This window comes from Amblyraja radiata, chromosome 6 (assembly GCF_010909765.2).
Source record: "Amblyraja radiata isolate CabotCenter1 chromosome 6, sAmbRad1.1.pri, whole genome shotgun sequence".
Lineage (NCBI taxonomy): Eukaryota > Metazoa > Chordata > Chondrichthyes > Rajiformes > Rajidae > Amblyraja > Amblyraja radiata.
The window spans coordinates 96,294,619-96,310,926 of NC_045961.1; positions in this window are offsets into that span (position 1 = coordinate 96,294,619).

The window sequence follows — 16,308 nt, forward strand, 5'->3', positions numbered from 1 at the left end:
ATGATGAGTCTGACCATTCCAACGCAGATCATTCTGCAATTTGATGCCAAGATACTTGGTTTGTTTGGATTCTTCAAGGGTGGTACCAAGTATATTGTAAGATGTTCCAAACCCTTTTCTATGTGTTTCCTTTGGCTCATCTGTCATCGCTATTGCCTGAAGATTCTGAGTTCAATTCCCACTCCAGGACTTCAATAAGTTATCAAGTTTGGTACATGGCATGCTGCAGTAATTCACTTGGATGAAAGGGATTTTATGGTAATATCTGAGCACAGGGAGTGGCTAATTGAGACTTCTTGTCATAGTATAAAACAAATGATAGCAAATCAATAGCATTTATCCTACATTTTCATCCCACTGAAATCAATCACCATTTGAAAATCTACAAGAACCCTGCATAATACATTTCCTTTTAGATAATCTATCATTCACTTCTTCAAAAGAAAATGTGTTGTCAATCATTAAAGCTGTCAAAAAGGCACAACAGAGGATGTACTTCCTGCAGCAGCTGAGGAAGCACAGTCTGCCACAGGCAATGATGGTCCAATTCTACACGGCCATCGTAGAGTCTGTTCTCACCTTCTCCATCATGGTCTGGTTTGGCTCAGCCACCAAGCACGACACCTGGAGGCTGCAGCGAACCGTTCGATCAGCAGAGAAGGTTATTGGCTGCAACCTTCCCTCCATTGATGAACTGTACACTGCAAGGGCCAGGAAGCGAGCGGGCAAGATCATCTCTGACCCCTCTCACCCTGGCTACAAACTCTTTGAATCACTTCCCTCTGGAAGGCGACTCCGGACTGTCAAAGCTGCCACAGCCAGACATTAAAACAGTTTTTATCCACGAGTAGTTGCCCTACTCAACAGCCAAAAATCTGTAGCCTCCCTTTGATCTGGTATTTTGTTGGTTCACATGCTTGATCAATGGTGTTTTATCATTAATGTTTTATTATTATTAATGTTTAGTGTTTTCCGAGTCATTCGTCACTGTATGTCATGAGGCAGGCACAATAACATTACATGAACTGCAAAGGTTTAGAGGGATACGGGTCAAACGCAGGCAAATAGCTCCAGCTTCAATGGTCATTTAACCCGTTGTGGACACTTTAGGCCGAAGGGCCTGATTTCTTTACTAGCCCACACTGTTTTCCTCCTCTGAAACTTTAATAGAATTGACTTTTAGCAGAAGAGTATAATCCATAGCCAACACGCAACTTCAGCAAAGACAACTAAGGATGAAATTTCACTTCGGTGTTTTTGTTAAAGTAAAACTAATAATAATTTAGAAATGCAGCATCATCAACGGCATTCCTCTGTTCTTCCTCACAAAGAGTCAAAGGATCTTTTACTTTCCCTTTTAGAGGAAGAAAGGACTTTGGTTTAATATCGGACCTGATTTCGTAGCTTAGAGATACAGTGTGGAAACAGGCCCTTCTGCCCACCAAGTCTGGTTCTATCTCATATCCCTATCTATTACAGAAGCTTATTAACCTACAAGTCTGCAAGTCTTTGGAATGTGGGAGGAAACCAGAACGCCCAGAGGACACCCACATGGTCAGAGGGAGAGGTATGAACTCTGCACAGGCAGCACCCAATAGTCAGGTGAGAACATGGGATGTGAGGCAGCAACAATGAGTATCAGGGATTATGGGGAGAGGGCAGGAGAATGGGGTTAGGAGGGAAAGATAGATCAGTCATGATTGAATGGAAGAGTAGACTTGATGGGCCGAATGGCCTAATTCTGCTCCTATCACATGACCCTATGACCTCTACCAGCTGCACCACTGTATTCATTAGCCTTCACAAACAAATTCCACCATCATCACTACTATGCCACTCGATCTCCGAGGCATCCTTGCCTTGCCAGTCAATTTGGTCTTATCATTAATTTTACTCAATTCTGATGCAAGATTCCCTATTTGAGACATTTTAGATTTCTATCTCCACAGCTGCGACCTGACCTCTTAATTATTTCAAAGATAGACACAAAATGCTGGAGTAACTCAGCTGGACAGGCAGCATCTCTGGATAGAAGGAATGGGTGAGGTTTCGGGTCAAGACCCTTCTTCAGACTGAATTGCATGCTTTTTCCAAGTTTCCATGTTTTACTTGTAATAGACACAAGGAAAGGCAAATGCCGGAATTTTCTAACATGAGGTAACCTACATCAAACAAACACACTACCCACCCCCTCTTTGTCCGCCCCCCTCGCTTTCCTGCCCCACCTGCATGTGCCCCCCTTTCCCCTTCCATTCGCCTCATATTTACACCGCTTCTCTCCATTTCTCACAACCGTTTATCTCCTTTTCAAAATTAAAGGAGGTTCTATTAGGAAGGAGATGAGAAGGAATTTCTTTAGTCAGAGGCTGGTGAATCTGTGGTGTTCATTGTCACAGAAGGCTGTAAAGGCCAAGTATTGGTGAGGGTATTGGTGAGACCACACCTGGAGTATTGCGTACAGTTTTGGTCTCCAAATCTGAGGAAAGACATTCTTGCCATAGAGGGAGTACAGAGAAGGTTCACCAGACTGATTCCTGGGATATCAGGACTTTCATATGAAGAAAGACTGGATAGACTCGGCTTGTACTCGCTAGAATTTAGAAGATTGAGGGGGGATCTTATAGAAATTTACAAAATTCTTAAGGGGTTGGACAGGCTAGATGCAGGAAGATTGTTCCCGATGTTGGGGAAGTCCAGGACAAGGGGTCACAGTTTAAGGATAAAGGGGAAATCCTTTAGGACCGAGATGAGAAAAACATTTTTCACACAGAGAGTGGTGAATCTCTGGAACTCTCTGCCACAGAAGGTAGTTGAGGCCAGTTCATTGGCTATATTTAAGAAGGAGTTAGAAGTGGCCCTTGTGGCTAAAGGGATCAGGGGATGTGGAGAGAAGGCAGGTACAGGATACTGAGTTGGATGATCAGCCATGATCATATTGAATGGCGGTGAAGGCTCGAAGGGCCGAATGGCCTGGCCTATTCCTGCACTTATTTTCTATGTTTCTATGTAAGTCCATGTATATTTTTAAGGCAGAGCTACAGTGCATTCAGAAAGTATTCAGACCCCTTCACTTTTTTCCACATTTTGTTATGTTACAGCCTTATTTTAAAATGGATTAAATTATTTTTTTTATCATCAATCTACACACAATACGCCATAGATCAGCCATGATTAAATGGCAGTGTAGACTTGACGGGCCAAATAGCCTAATTCCACTCCTTATGACCTTTTCATCTCTAGCCTTCGTCCAGCCATCTACCAATCAAACCCCCTCACCTGTATCCACCTGCCTGGTTTTGTTCCACCCCCATCTCCCTTCCAGCTTTCTCCTCCCACCCACCAATCCTACTAGAATCAGTCTGAAGAAGGGTCCAGAGTCAAAATGGCCTATCCATGTTCTCCAGAGATGCTGCATGACCCGCTGAGTGCCTCCAGCACTTTGTATGTTGTTCTTTTTTTACATCGTTTTTCAGAAGGTAGATAGGGCTTCAGTTTTAGTGCACGTCCAAAAGGCCACCGCTCTATGCTCGATACTTAATCGAGGTAATTAACCTAGATTTTCCACTGTAATCCTTGATGTGGGATTTTAACACAACTTTCTGATCCTTAAAGAATTGGTGCTACCTACTGAGCTGTAGTTAGAAGATTTGCATCGGATAATTAAGCTATAAAGAGTACTTTCGTTTCATTCCGATTTCATAACCTAAGCTGCAACTAATAGGTTTGGGAGTAACGCTGGATCCAATTAAATATTGGCATGGGCAGGTTTGGATGTTGTTCCTGCTGTAAAGGTTGTTCAAAATACTGCTTACGGTGTCGTTATATAACACAACACTCTTTCACAGTTCCTTTTTCTGAAGATCTGCCAAAACATAAAAACAATGGACAACTTGGAAGTGTGGTAAAACCTAATCCCCGTAACTTTTTTCAACCTCAGTAGGATTTCAGTTGAGGCTTGGACAGATTAGATAAAAGACTCACAGGTATGTCGGTAAATTGGCTTGGTGTATGTGTAAATCGTCCCTAGTGCGTGTAGGCTAGTGTTAGTGTGCGGGGATCGCTGGTCGGCGTGGACTCGGTGGGCCGAAGGGTCTGTTTCCACGCTGTATCTCCAAACTAAACTAAATATTAAATCGCCTGCCATCATTCTGCCTCAGGCATAAATGAAAGGAAGCCCGAGATCTGAAGATAAAACTCACGGGGCTTCAGGTGATTACATGCACCGCGACAAAAAACATTACCTGGAACCCTCCCATGTACTCAGCAGATGTAACTAACTACTTGGTGGCAGTCACTTAGATCAGTGGCTCCCAACCTTTTTTAGCTCATGGCCCCCTTGGGATCTTTTAATTTTTCTGTGGCCCCCCCCTGACATTATTAGCGGGAAAAAATACTTCAATATTATAATACCTTCCATAAAAAATATCAGTGTCTATTAATTGCACATATATTCTCTTTTATTCTATTCCACAAACATCAAAAATATTTCAACTACATAGATTTAAATTTATTAGAACTCAAATTTAGGAGGCAATTTAGAAAGGGTGGTAGCTCTGTGGCCCCCTTCATTGAACCTGTGGCCCCCTAAATCCCCAAATTTTTCTGTGGCCCCCCTGAAATTTGCCATATGGCCCCAGGTTGGGAATCACTGACTTAGATAATAGTTCACAATGGAAGTGAAAGGAAACGATACAACCACCACTTAATAACTTTGGTGAATAGATAACGTCAATTATTTTATTTAAAGCATTGTCTCACAGAGGACTGCGATTATACCTCACGCTGCCTCAGAAAAGTAGACAACAAGTAACTTGGATAGAGTATTTAAGAAGGAACTGCAGATGCTGGAAAATTGAAGGTAAATAAATATGCTGGAGAAACTCAGCGGGTGCAGCAGCATCTATGGAGCGAAGGAGATGGGCAACGTTTCGGGCCAAAACGTTTCCCATCTCCTTTGCTCCATAGATGCTGCTGCACCCGCTGAGTTTCTCCAGCATTTTTGGGTAACTTGGATAGAGTATATGTTTCCACTAGTGGGAGAGTCTAGGACCAGAGGTCATAGCCTCAGAATAAAAGGACATTACTTTAGGAAGGAGATGAGGAGGAATTTCTTTAGTCAGAGGGTGGTGAATCTGTGGTGTTCATTGCCACAGAAGGCTGTGGAGGCCAAGTCCATGAATATTTTTAAGGCAGAGCTACAGTGTATTCAGAAAGTACTCAGACCTCTTCACTTTTTTCCACATTTTGTTATGTTACAGCCATATTCTAAAATGGATAAAATTATTTTTTTTATCATCAATCTACAAACAATACGCCATAATAAAAAAGCGAAAAGAGGTGTTTAGAAATTTTTGCAAAGTAATTGAAAAGAAATAACTGAAATATCACATTTACATAAGTATTCAGACCCTTTACTCAGTACTTTGTTGAGGCAGCGATTACAGCCTCAAGTCTTCTTGGGTATGACGCTACAAGCTTGGCACACCTGTATTTGGGTAATTTCTCCCATTCTTCTCTGCAGATCCTCTCAAGCTCTGTCAGGTTGGATGGGGAACGTCGATGCAGAGCTATTTCCAGGTCCCTCCAGAGATGTTCGATCGGGTTCAAGTCTGGGCTCTGTCTGGGCCACTCAAGGACATTCACAGACTTGTCATGAAGCCACTCCTGCGTTGTCTTGGCTGTGTGCTAAGGGTCGTTGTCCTGGTGGAAGGTGAACCTCCATCCCAGTCTGAGGTCCAGAACGCTCTGGAACAGGTTTTCATCAGGGATCTCTCTGTACTTTGTTCCGTTCATCTTTCCCTCGATCCTGACTAGTCTCCCAGTTCCTGCTGCTGAAAAACATCCCCACAGCATGATGCTGCCACCACCATGCTTCACCGTAGGTATGGTATTGGCCAGGTGATGAGCGGTGCCGGGTTTCCTCCAGACGTAACACTTCGCATTCAGGCCAAAGAGTTCAATCTTGGTTTCATCAGACCAGAGAATCTTGTTTAGGTGCCTTTTGGCAAACTCCAAGCGGGCTGTCATGTGCCTTTTACTGAGGAGTGGCTTCCGTCTGGCCACTCTACCATAAAAGCCTGATTGGTGGAGTGCTGCAGATATAGTTGTCCTTCAAGAAGTTCCTCCCATCTCCACAGAGGAACTCTGGAGCTCTGTCAGAGTGACCATCGGATTCCTGGTCACCTCTCTGACCAAGGCCCTTCTTCCCCGATTGCTCCGTTTAGCCGGGCGGTTGAAGAGTCCTGGTCGTTCCAAAGTTCTTCCATTTAAGAATGTCCAAGACCACTGTGCTCTTCGGGGCCTGCAATGCTGCAGAAATTGTTTTATACCCTTCACCAAATCTGTGTCTCGACACAATTCTGTCTCGGAGGTCTACGGACAATTCCTTTGTCTTCATGGCCTGGTTTTTCCTCTGACATGCACCGTCAACAGTGGGACCTTATATAGACAGGTGTGTCCCTTTCCAAATCATGTCCAATCAATTTAATTTACCACTGGTGGACTCGGAAACATCTCAAGGATAATCAATGGAAGCAGGATGAACCGAAGCTCAATTTTGAGTGTCATTACAAAAGGTCTGAATACTTATGTAAATGTGATATTTCAGTTCTTTCTTTTTAATTACTTTGCAAAAGTTTCTAAACACCTGTTTTCACTTTTATATTATGAGGTATTGTGTGTAGATTGAGGATAAAAATAAATAATTTAATCCATTTTAGAATAAGGCTGTAACGTAACAAAACGTGGAAAATGTGAAGGGATCTGAATACTTTCTGAATGCACTGTGGATAGATCCTTGATTAGTACGGGTGTCAGAGGTTATGGGGAGAAGGTAGGAGAATGGGTTCAGGAGGGAATGATAGATCAGCCATGATTGATTGGCAGAATAGACTTGATGGCTTAATTCTGCTCCTAAAAAAAAAATCAAAGACTCGTTGCATCCGTCAATCCTTCTTCTCCCTGCTTCCAGCCAGCAGAAGGTACAGAAGGTTGAAAGCTTACACCACCTGACTCAGGCACAGCTTCATCCCCTCTTATCAAGCTTTTGAACAGTCATTCCATAAGCTAGGATACTGTCCGATTCACCTCTGCCCCATTGTGGACATTGGACTTTGTGGATCTGATGCGCAACAATGCTGAGAACATTGATCTGCACTCTGTATCTACCCCTTTGCTCCGTCTACTGTCCTTGTGTTTGACTTGATTGTATTTGAGGAAGGACATCCTTGTGATTGAGGCAGTGCAGTGTAGGTTCACGAGATTGATCCCTGGGATGGCGGGACTGTCATTTGAGGAAAGATTGAAAAGACTAGGCTTGTATTCACTGGAGTTTAGAAGGATGAGGGGATATTTTATAGAAACATATAAAATTATAAAAGGACTGGACAAGCTAGTTGCAGGAAAAATGTTCCCAATGTTGGGCGAGTCCAGAACCAGGGGCACAGTCTTAGAATAATGGTGAGAAAAAAAAATTTCACCCAGAGAGTTGTGAATTTGTGGAATTCCCTGCCACAGAGGGCAGTGGAGGCCAAATCACCTGATGAATTTAAGAGAGAGTTAGATAGAGCTTTAGGGGCTAGTGGGGTCAAGGGATATGGAGAGAAGGCAGGCATGGGTTATTGATTGGGGACGATCAGCCATGATCACAATGAATGGCGGTGCTGGCTCGAAGTGCTGAATAGCCTCCTCCTGCACCTATTTTCTATGTTTCTATATTTATGCATAATATATATGATCTGTTTGGATAGCATGCAAAATAAAAAGCTTTACACTGTACATGTTACAGTGATAAACCTAAACCTTGTTTACAGTAATTGGATGGATTACCCAGGACCAGACCTGATCCAACCTGTTGCTGGATTATTTCTCGGAGTGGCTGAAATATTTAGGTGGCTGCATTTATATTAAAATTAACCAGTTACTTTATTGTTTAAACTTGAAAGTTCATAGGTTGTTTTCATTTGTATCTGTACATCACCATAACTCTGTGTGGTAACACACATCATACAAATATATTCTAATTATTTTATTACCTCTGGTTATATTTCACTTTGTAATTTTCAATAAAACCTAATCATGACTTCTCGAGGCAGCACAGTGCCACAATCGTAGAGTTGCTCCTTACAGCGTCAGAGACCTGGGTTCAATCCTCTCTGTATGGTGTCTGTACAGAGTCTCTACGTTCTCCCTGTGACCGCATGGGTTTTCCCCAGGTGCTCCAGTTTCCTCCCACACTTCAAGGACGTCCTTGTTTGTAGGTGAATTGGCTTCGGTAAAGATTGTAAATTGTCCCTTGTCTGTGGGGTAGGGCTAGTGTACGGGGATCGCGGGCTAGCGTGGACTCGGTGGGCCGAAGGGCCTGTTTCCGTGCTGTATCCCTAAACGAAACCCATTATGGGCAGTGGAATTTGCACCAGAAAAGTCGTTGGTCTCTGTGCCCACAGGTCACAGAGAGAAGAATCAAGCATTGCTCTCAATCCTAATTTCTAACTAATGTATTTTGTTGAAAAGTACATTGGCAGGACTAATGAATCGGGAGAGAATCAGGCTCAGCTGTGGTGCCCCCTGCAGGAAACCAGCTGAATAACATAGGTTTCGTTTAGAAATACAGCACGGAAACAGGCCCTTCGGCCCACCGAGTCCGTGCCGACCAGCGATCCCCGCACACTAACACTATCTTACACACACTAGGGACAATTTACACTTATACCAAGCCAATTAACCTACAAACCTGTACGTCTTTGGAGTGTGGGAGGAAACCGAAGATCTTGGAGAAACCCCACGCAGGTCACGGGGACAATGTACAAACTCCGTACAGACAGCACCAGTCGGGATTGAACCCAGGTCTCTGGCCCTGCAACTCTATTGCTGCACCATCAGCCACCACTAGGTTGAGATCCATAAAGGGAGCACGTTACTTGGAACCTCAATAATGACATCAACAAAGCAGAGATAAAAATAATATTGTTTCTAAAAAAGAATGCAAACTGAAAAATATAAACTTGATATTCCGTAGTGCTGAATTTCCAACTAACACTATTTTTTTAATATATATCTGCTGTTTAAAGTATCACTCCTTTACCAAGGTACACAAAATTGCTGGGGAAACTCAGCGGGTGCAGCAGCATCTATGGAGCGAAGGAAATAGGCGACGTTTCGGGCCGAAACCCTTCTTCAGACCCTTCTTCAGACCCTTCTTCAAATCAGTTCAGTCTGAAGAAGGGTTTCGGCCCGAAACGTCGCCTATTTCCTTGGCTCCATAGATGCTGCTGCACCCGCTGAGTTTCTCCAGCATTTTTGTGTACCTTCGATCTTCCAGCATCTGCAGTTCCTTCTTGAACACTCCTGTACCAAGAATGGCTCAGAATCAAAGTTAAAGATGTAAAAGTCATAGCCTCAGAATAAAAGGACATTCCTTTAGGAAGGAGATGAGAAGGAATTTCTTTGGTCAGAGGGTGGTAAATCTGTGGAATTCATTGCCACAGAAGGCTCAAGGCCAAGTTAATGAATATTTTGAAGGCAGAGATAGTTTAGTTTATTGTCACATGTGCCGAGGTACAGTGAAAAGCCTTAGATTCTTGATTCTAGATTCAGATTCTTGATTAGTACAGGTGTCGGGGGTTAAGGGGAGAAGGCAGGAGTGAGGGGGAAAGATAGATCAGCCATGATTGAATGGTGGAGTAGACCTGGTGGGCCAAATGGTCTAGTACTGCTCCTATCACATATGAACTTATGTATAGCATATCTGGTTAAGTGCTCCATTCACTTTCAAGGTGTCCCTAAGCTTACGGTCAAATTAAAGAATAGCCATGTTCTGAAGAAAATGCTTCCCTGAAGTATTAAACTGCGCCTTTCCTTCAGATACTGAACTGAACACACCCAGGATTCACAATTTGGTTTATATGAATCCTCAGTTGCTTCTATTTATAGATTTAATATAACAACAATAACAATGACCTTATTGAATAGAGGATAAAGCTAGAAGGGTGAACTATCTCACGCTGTTAAAAAGTGTCAAGTGATTCAGTTTAATGACTGGATTGCTCTGACATTAGCTGCATCAAGCTCAGTGCACAATTACAGAGGGGGTTAACAATGATTCATTTCAATTGAACTTGACCTACACGGAGCAATGATTCACCGGTTGAACTGTGCGTTTCACAAGAGAAATTAGAACAAAGCCGCAACTGTAACAACAATATGTTTGTAGCAATTTTAACACATCAAAATATGTGTTGAAGATCTACATAATGAGGCACTAGGGCCAGTTACTAAAATCTATGTGAAAGAAGTCCGTTTTAAAGAGCACCTTAAAGGTAACACATATGTTAGCAGAGAGAAGATCTTTGGGGATAACCTTCAGAGCACTTGAAGTGCAACAGATAATCGTACAAAATTAAATTCCTTCATAATGACAGCATAATTGAGATATTAAACAAAGCATGGTGATCACAATGAAGTTTTAGGTTACAAACCTAGAATAGAGATTGGTGTTATAAATGTTGCGATCAGCAGGAACACAAGTAGTTTTCTGCTTGTAGGTGCCCGATCATTACCACTTTCTTTCAACACACACAATTATAGCGTCTGCTAAAGTGATTTGTTTTAAGAGAACTTTTCAGAAACTGTACAATGTCAGAGACCCTTTCTATCTCGGCGAAAGAAATAAACTTGAAAGTTTATAAACAGGAAAGAGACCCGGGGCTAACTGCGATATTCCTGCAATTAAATTAAATTTGTCACAGAAATAAACCATGACAGTGACAGACAAAAGTGGAGCCAATTAGATAATATGATGCTTTCTGTGCTCCCACTTAGTTTCCAATCTCAGACGTAGAGAATGATCATTTGAAATTAGGTGCTTAGCAAAAAAAAAAAAGAGATAAGTCGAGAGAGAAAAGACTTTTAAGGTTACAGACTCAAGATTGATAGAAAGAAACATTTTAAATCTATCGAAATAAATTGCATTTACCTGGGCAAATAATGAGTTGAAGAATTACTGGAGGTCTTTCCACACCCGGAGCCAAGTCCTGCAAATATTGACGTGAAATTTTTAAAGAATGAAAAAGCTCTTGAGCTGGAAAGCAAATGCTTATTACGAACCAAATAATTCCCCAAATTCAAAGTTGTAAATTGAGAACGCTGCAGGGATAAAATGAAATCAATTCACTGCGGCTGGTGTCTGTGGTGGATGGGAGGGAACTCTTCTCCACGCACATGGGTGAATCTGACTGCCCAGTTTGCCTTCATGTGACGGCCAATTAACAGAAGATGCTTCATGTGATTGCTACATTCACCGTTCCTCGTGTAACGAGTGCTGTTGGCATTCTGGCCAGTGGCACAAGGAAGATGGATTAGAAATTACCCATGTGTTGAAAAAGACAAGCAGCTTTTAAATGCCTCCGTTGGCCCACAGCACACTGAAACCTTTACTATAACACAGTCGGGCAAACATGCGAAAAAGTCATTCCTTGCGGCCCTGCTTTTAAGTTTTCTCCTTCAACTTTATTGTAACACTGGGGAGCCGTTTGTACAGCTGTGTTTGGAGATTTTTTTTTCTCCTGAGCTTCTAACGTACCATGGAAGCATAATATCTGAAGAGGGAAATGAAGCAATGCGATGAACAACATCTCCTAGGAGAGGGAAGTATTCCCAATCCCTGCCTTAGCCTTGGAATTTTTTACATTAAAAACAATGAACACTTCCCCGTAAATTCCTTTCCCCCCCACCCCCCCGGAAGAAGAGTCCCGAACCGAAAGGTCACCAATCCATTTTCTCTCCAGAGATGCTGCCTGACCTGCTGAGATACTACAGCATTTTGTGTATATCCTTGTCACATTGTAAGATATTTGACCACATGTGGCATCACGACCAAACTCTAATATTGTCAGCATACAGTGGGTTCTGGGAGGCCACACCAAAGGCAGATCAAATGCAGGAAATCTGTTTTTTTATTTTGCCACCAGTCCCATCCTGAGGATTAATAGTGCCAAATCAGTCACTGATCTAAGCAAGGTCAATTAACAAGACTAAATTAGGATTTAGCGCAGAAGTTTATTGGGACACAGCTCCCAGCCTTGGAGGGCATCTACCACACACGGTGCCTCAGGAAGGCCGTCAGCATCCATAAAGACTCCTCACACCCTTGTAACGGACTGTTCGAACTACTTCCCTCCGGCAGACGTTACAAGGCCTTCTACGCCCGAACCTCCAGACTCAGGAACAGCTTTATTCCCAGAGCTATAGCGGCTCTGAACCGGCCCTGCTGAGTGCCCCCCCATCCCCCCTGGACTGTCTCCCTCGGATGGTCACGTCACACAGACACATCTGCACTTTAGTCTGTTTGAACTGTTTAGACTTTTACTGTTGTAATGTTCTTTTTACAAACCATGTTCTCGGGGTATCTAAATCTAAATGTTATTAGTTATTTAAGTTATGACATTGGATGGAAGCTGCTTACCAAATCTCGTTGCGCTTATGTGCAATGACAATAAAATATTATTATTATTATTTAAAATCTGCCCTTCAACTCTTTATAGTTCAGATCCACATTAATAAAGATTCTGAAATTACAAAGGATATCTTTAGTTTAGTTTAATTTCGAGATACACAGCGAGAATGAACAGGCCCTTCGGCCCACCATGCCAACCAGCAATCCCTGCACACTAACACTTACACACACTAGGGACAATTTACAATTACCACAACCCAATTAACCTACAAACCTGTGCATCTTTGAGTTTGATTTGATCATTTGGTTTTAATTAATGAACTAATGATTAATTAAATTATCAATTTGCTCGTTTAATACGGCATCAAGGTGGAAAGGCAAGAAATACACAGAAAGAGGGCCTTTAAATAGCAATTCTTTCGGATAAGCCAGACAGTACACACCGACTGGATCCTAATTGGTGTCTTAATGAAATTGAGACCGCAATGACATGCCTCACTTCGGAGACAGAAGAGCATTAGTCAAGACATTTACCTCAAGTGTCTGAAGTTAGAGAATGTGGATATTACGTCTTGTCACCTGGCAATGAGAGTTCTATCAACTGAGCCACAACTGCCCAGAAAACAATGTATAAATGATAATCAAAATAATGCAGGGCTATCAACCTTACACACAATCACTGTTTTACTCTCCAATGATGCTGTCTGGTCTGCTGATTATTTCCAGCATAGGTACGTAGACAATAGGTGCAGGAGTAGGCCATTTGGCCCTTCGAGCCAGCACCGCCATTCAATGTGATCATGGCTGATCATCCACAATCAGTACCCCGTTCCTGCCTTCTCCCCATACCCCTCGATTCCGCTAGCCCTATCTAACTCTCTTGAATGCATCCAGTGAAACGGCCTCAACTGTCTTCTGAGGCAGAGAATTCCACAAATTCACAACTCTGTGTGAAAAAGTTTTTCCTCATCACAGTTCTAAATGGCCTACCCTTTATTCTTAAACTGTGGCCCCTGGTTTTGGACTCCCCCAACATCGGGAACATGTATCCTGCATCTAGCGTGACCAATCCCTTCATAATTTTATATGTTTCTATAAGATCCCCTCTAATCTAAATTCCAGTGAATACAAGCCTAGTCATTCCAATCTTTCATCATTTGACAGTCCCACCATCCCAGGAATTAACCTCGTGAACCTACGCTGCACTCCCTCAACAGCAAGAATGTCCTTCCTCAAATTAGCATCTGATTAACGTGATCTCAAGCACTCCCACCACTGCTTTTATTTTAACAATAGACAATAGGTGCAGGAGCAGGCCATACGACCCTTCAAACCAGCACTGCCATTCAATGTGATCATGGCTGATCATAGTTTAATTATTGTAATATTATAACCCAGTAAAATTGTTTTTTTTTTAATGTCCACCAAGGGGAACTTAATACAGGTTTAATATGTAGGAAGGAACAGTCCAGTCTGAAGAAGGGTCTCGACCCGAAACATCACCTATTCCCTTTCTCTAGAGACGCTGCCTGACACACTGAGTTACTCCAGCTTTTTGAGTCTATCTTTTATACAGGTTTAGTTTAGGCTCGAAAGCACATCCCACCATATACAATACTGAACGGCCCTCCCAAGAGGGTCATGAGTCAAGAGTGTTTTATTGTCATATGTCCCAGATAGAACAATGACATTCTTACTTGCAGCAGCACAACAGAATATGTCAACAAAGTACACTGTAAACAATATGATAAACGAGGGGAAAAAAAAGTTCAGTGTGTGCACACGCACACACACATACGTACACATTAAATATAACAGTGCAATAATAACAATAATAGTCAATGCAGTTCAAAGCTTATTTGAGGTCGTCGTGTTTAATAGTCTAATGGCTGTAGGGAAGAAGCTGTTCCTGAACCTGGACGTAACAGATTTCAGGCTCCTGTACCTTCTTCCCGATGGCAGGGGTGAAATGAGTGTGTGACCAGGGTGGTGTGGGCCTCTGATGATGCTGGCTGCCTTTTTGGGAAGCGACTCTGGTAAATCCCTTCGATGGTGGGGAGGTCAGTACCAGTGATGGACTGGGCAGCGTTCACAACTTTTTGCAAACTTCTGGGCATTCAAGTTGCCGAACCAGGCCGTGATGCAACCAGTCAATATGCTCTCTACTGTGCACCTGTAGCAGTTCATGAGAATCCTCTTTAACATAGACAATAGACGCAGGGGTAGGCCATTTGGCCCTTCGAGCCAGCACCGCCATACCGAATCTCCGTAATCTTCTTAGGGAAGTAGAGGCGATGCGCTTTCTTTATAATTGCATCAGTGTCCTGGGTCCAGGAAAGATCTTCAGAAATATGCACGCCCATAAGCTAGTGTGCAATCCCGATCTCCCATGCTACCTCAATGTGGCCCTTGCATCTTTACGAGATTTATATATTAAATAACCATTAGCAGTTGCAGAGGCAAGCAGTATCAATTCCTCGAATTGTTAAGTGCAGGTAACTTTGCTAGAACATCAAAGTTGTGTTCCTGTGAAATCTCATATTTTAATAAATTGCTTTATGAAGATGTGTAGGAAAGAACTGCAGATGCTGGTTTAAATCAAAGGTCGACACAAAATGCTGGAGTAACTCTGGAGCATCTCTGGAGAGAAGGAATGGGTGACGTTTCGGGTCAAGACCCTTCTTCAGACTGATGACAGTGGAGTGGGCGGGACAGAGATAGAATGTAGTCGGAGACAGTAAGACTGGTGGCAGAACTGGGAAGGGGGAGGGGATGGAGTGAGAGGGAAAGCAAGGGCTATTTGAAGTTAGAGAAGTCAATATTCATATCGCTGCGGAGTGAGCTACCCAAGTGAAATATGAGGTGCTGTTCCTCCAATTTACGCTGGGCTTCACTCTGACAATGGAGGAGGCCCAGGACAGAAAGGTCAGATTGGGAATGGGAGGGGGAGTTAAAGTGCTGAGCAATCGGGAGATCAGGTAGGTCAAGGTGGACTGAGCGGAGGTGTTGAGCGAAACAATCGCCGAGCCTGCACTTGGTCTCGTCGATGTACCTGAGTTGACACCTGGAACAGTGGATACATTAGATGAGGTTGGAGGAGGTGTAAGTGAACCTCTGCCTCACCTGAAAAGACAGTCGTGGTCCTTGGATGGAATCGAGGGGGTAGGTAAAGGGACAGGTGTTGCATCTCCTGCGGTTGCAGGGGCAAGTACCTGGGGATGGGGTGGTTTGAGTGGGAAGGGATGAGTTGACCAGGGAGTTGCGAAGGGAACAGTCTCCGCGGAAAGCAGAAAGGGGTTGAGATGGGAAGATGTGGCCAGTAGTGGGATCCCGTTGGAGGTGGCAAAAATGTTGGAGGATTATTTGCTGTATGCGACGGCTGATGGGGTGGAAGGGAGACTCTGTCCTTGTTATGAATGGGGGGGAGGGAGGGCAAGAGCGGAGCTGTTGGATATCGAGGAGACCCTAGTGAGACCCTCATCTATAATGGAAGAGGGGAACCCCCGTTCCAGAAAAAATGAGGACATCTCCGATGACATGGTATGGAAAACCTCACCCTGGGCGTAGGTGGAGGAATTGGGATAGAGTCTTCACAGGAAGCAAGGTGGGAAGAAGTGTCACCCATTCCATCTCTCCAGAGAAAATAGCCTTTGCTTTCCCTCTCTCTCCATCCCCTCCCCAGTTCTCACACCAGTCTTACTGTCTCCGACTACATTCTATCTCTGTCCAGCCCACTCCCCTGAGATTAATTTGAAGAAGGGTCTCGACCCGAAACGTCACCCATTCCTTCTCTCCAGAGATGCTCCAGAGTTACTCTAGCATTTTGTGTCGATCTCCGGTTTAAACCAGCATCTGCA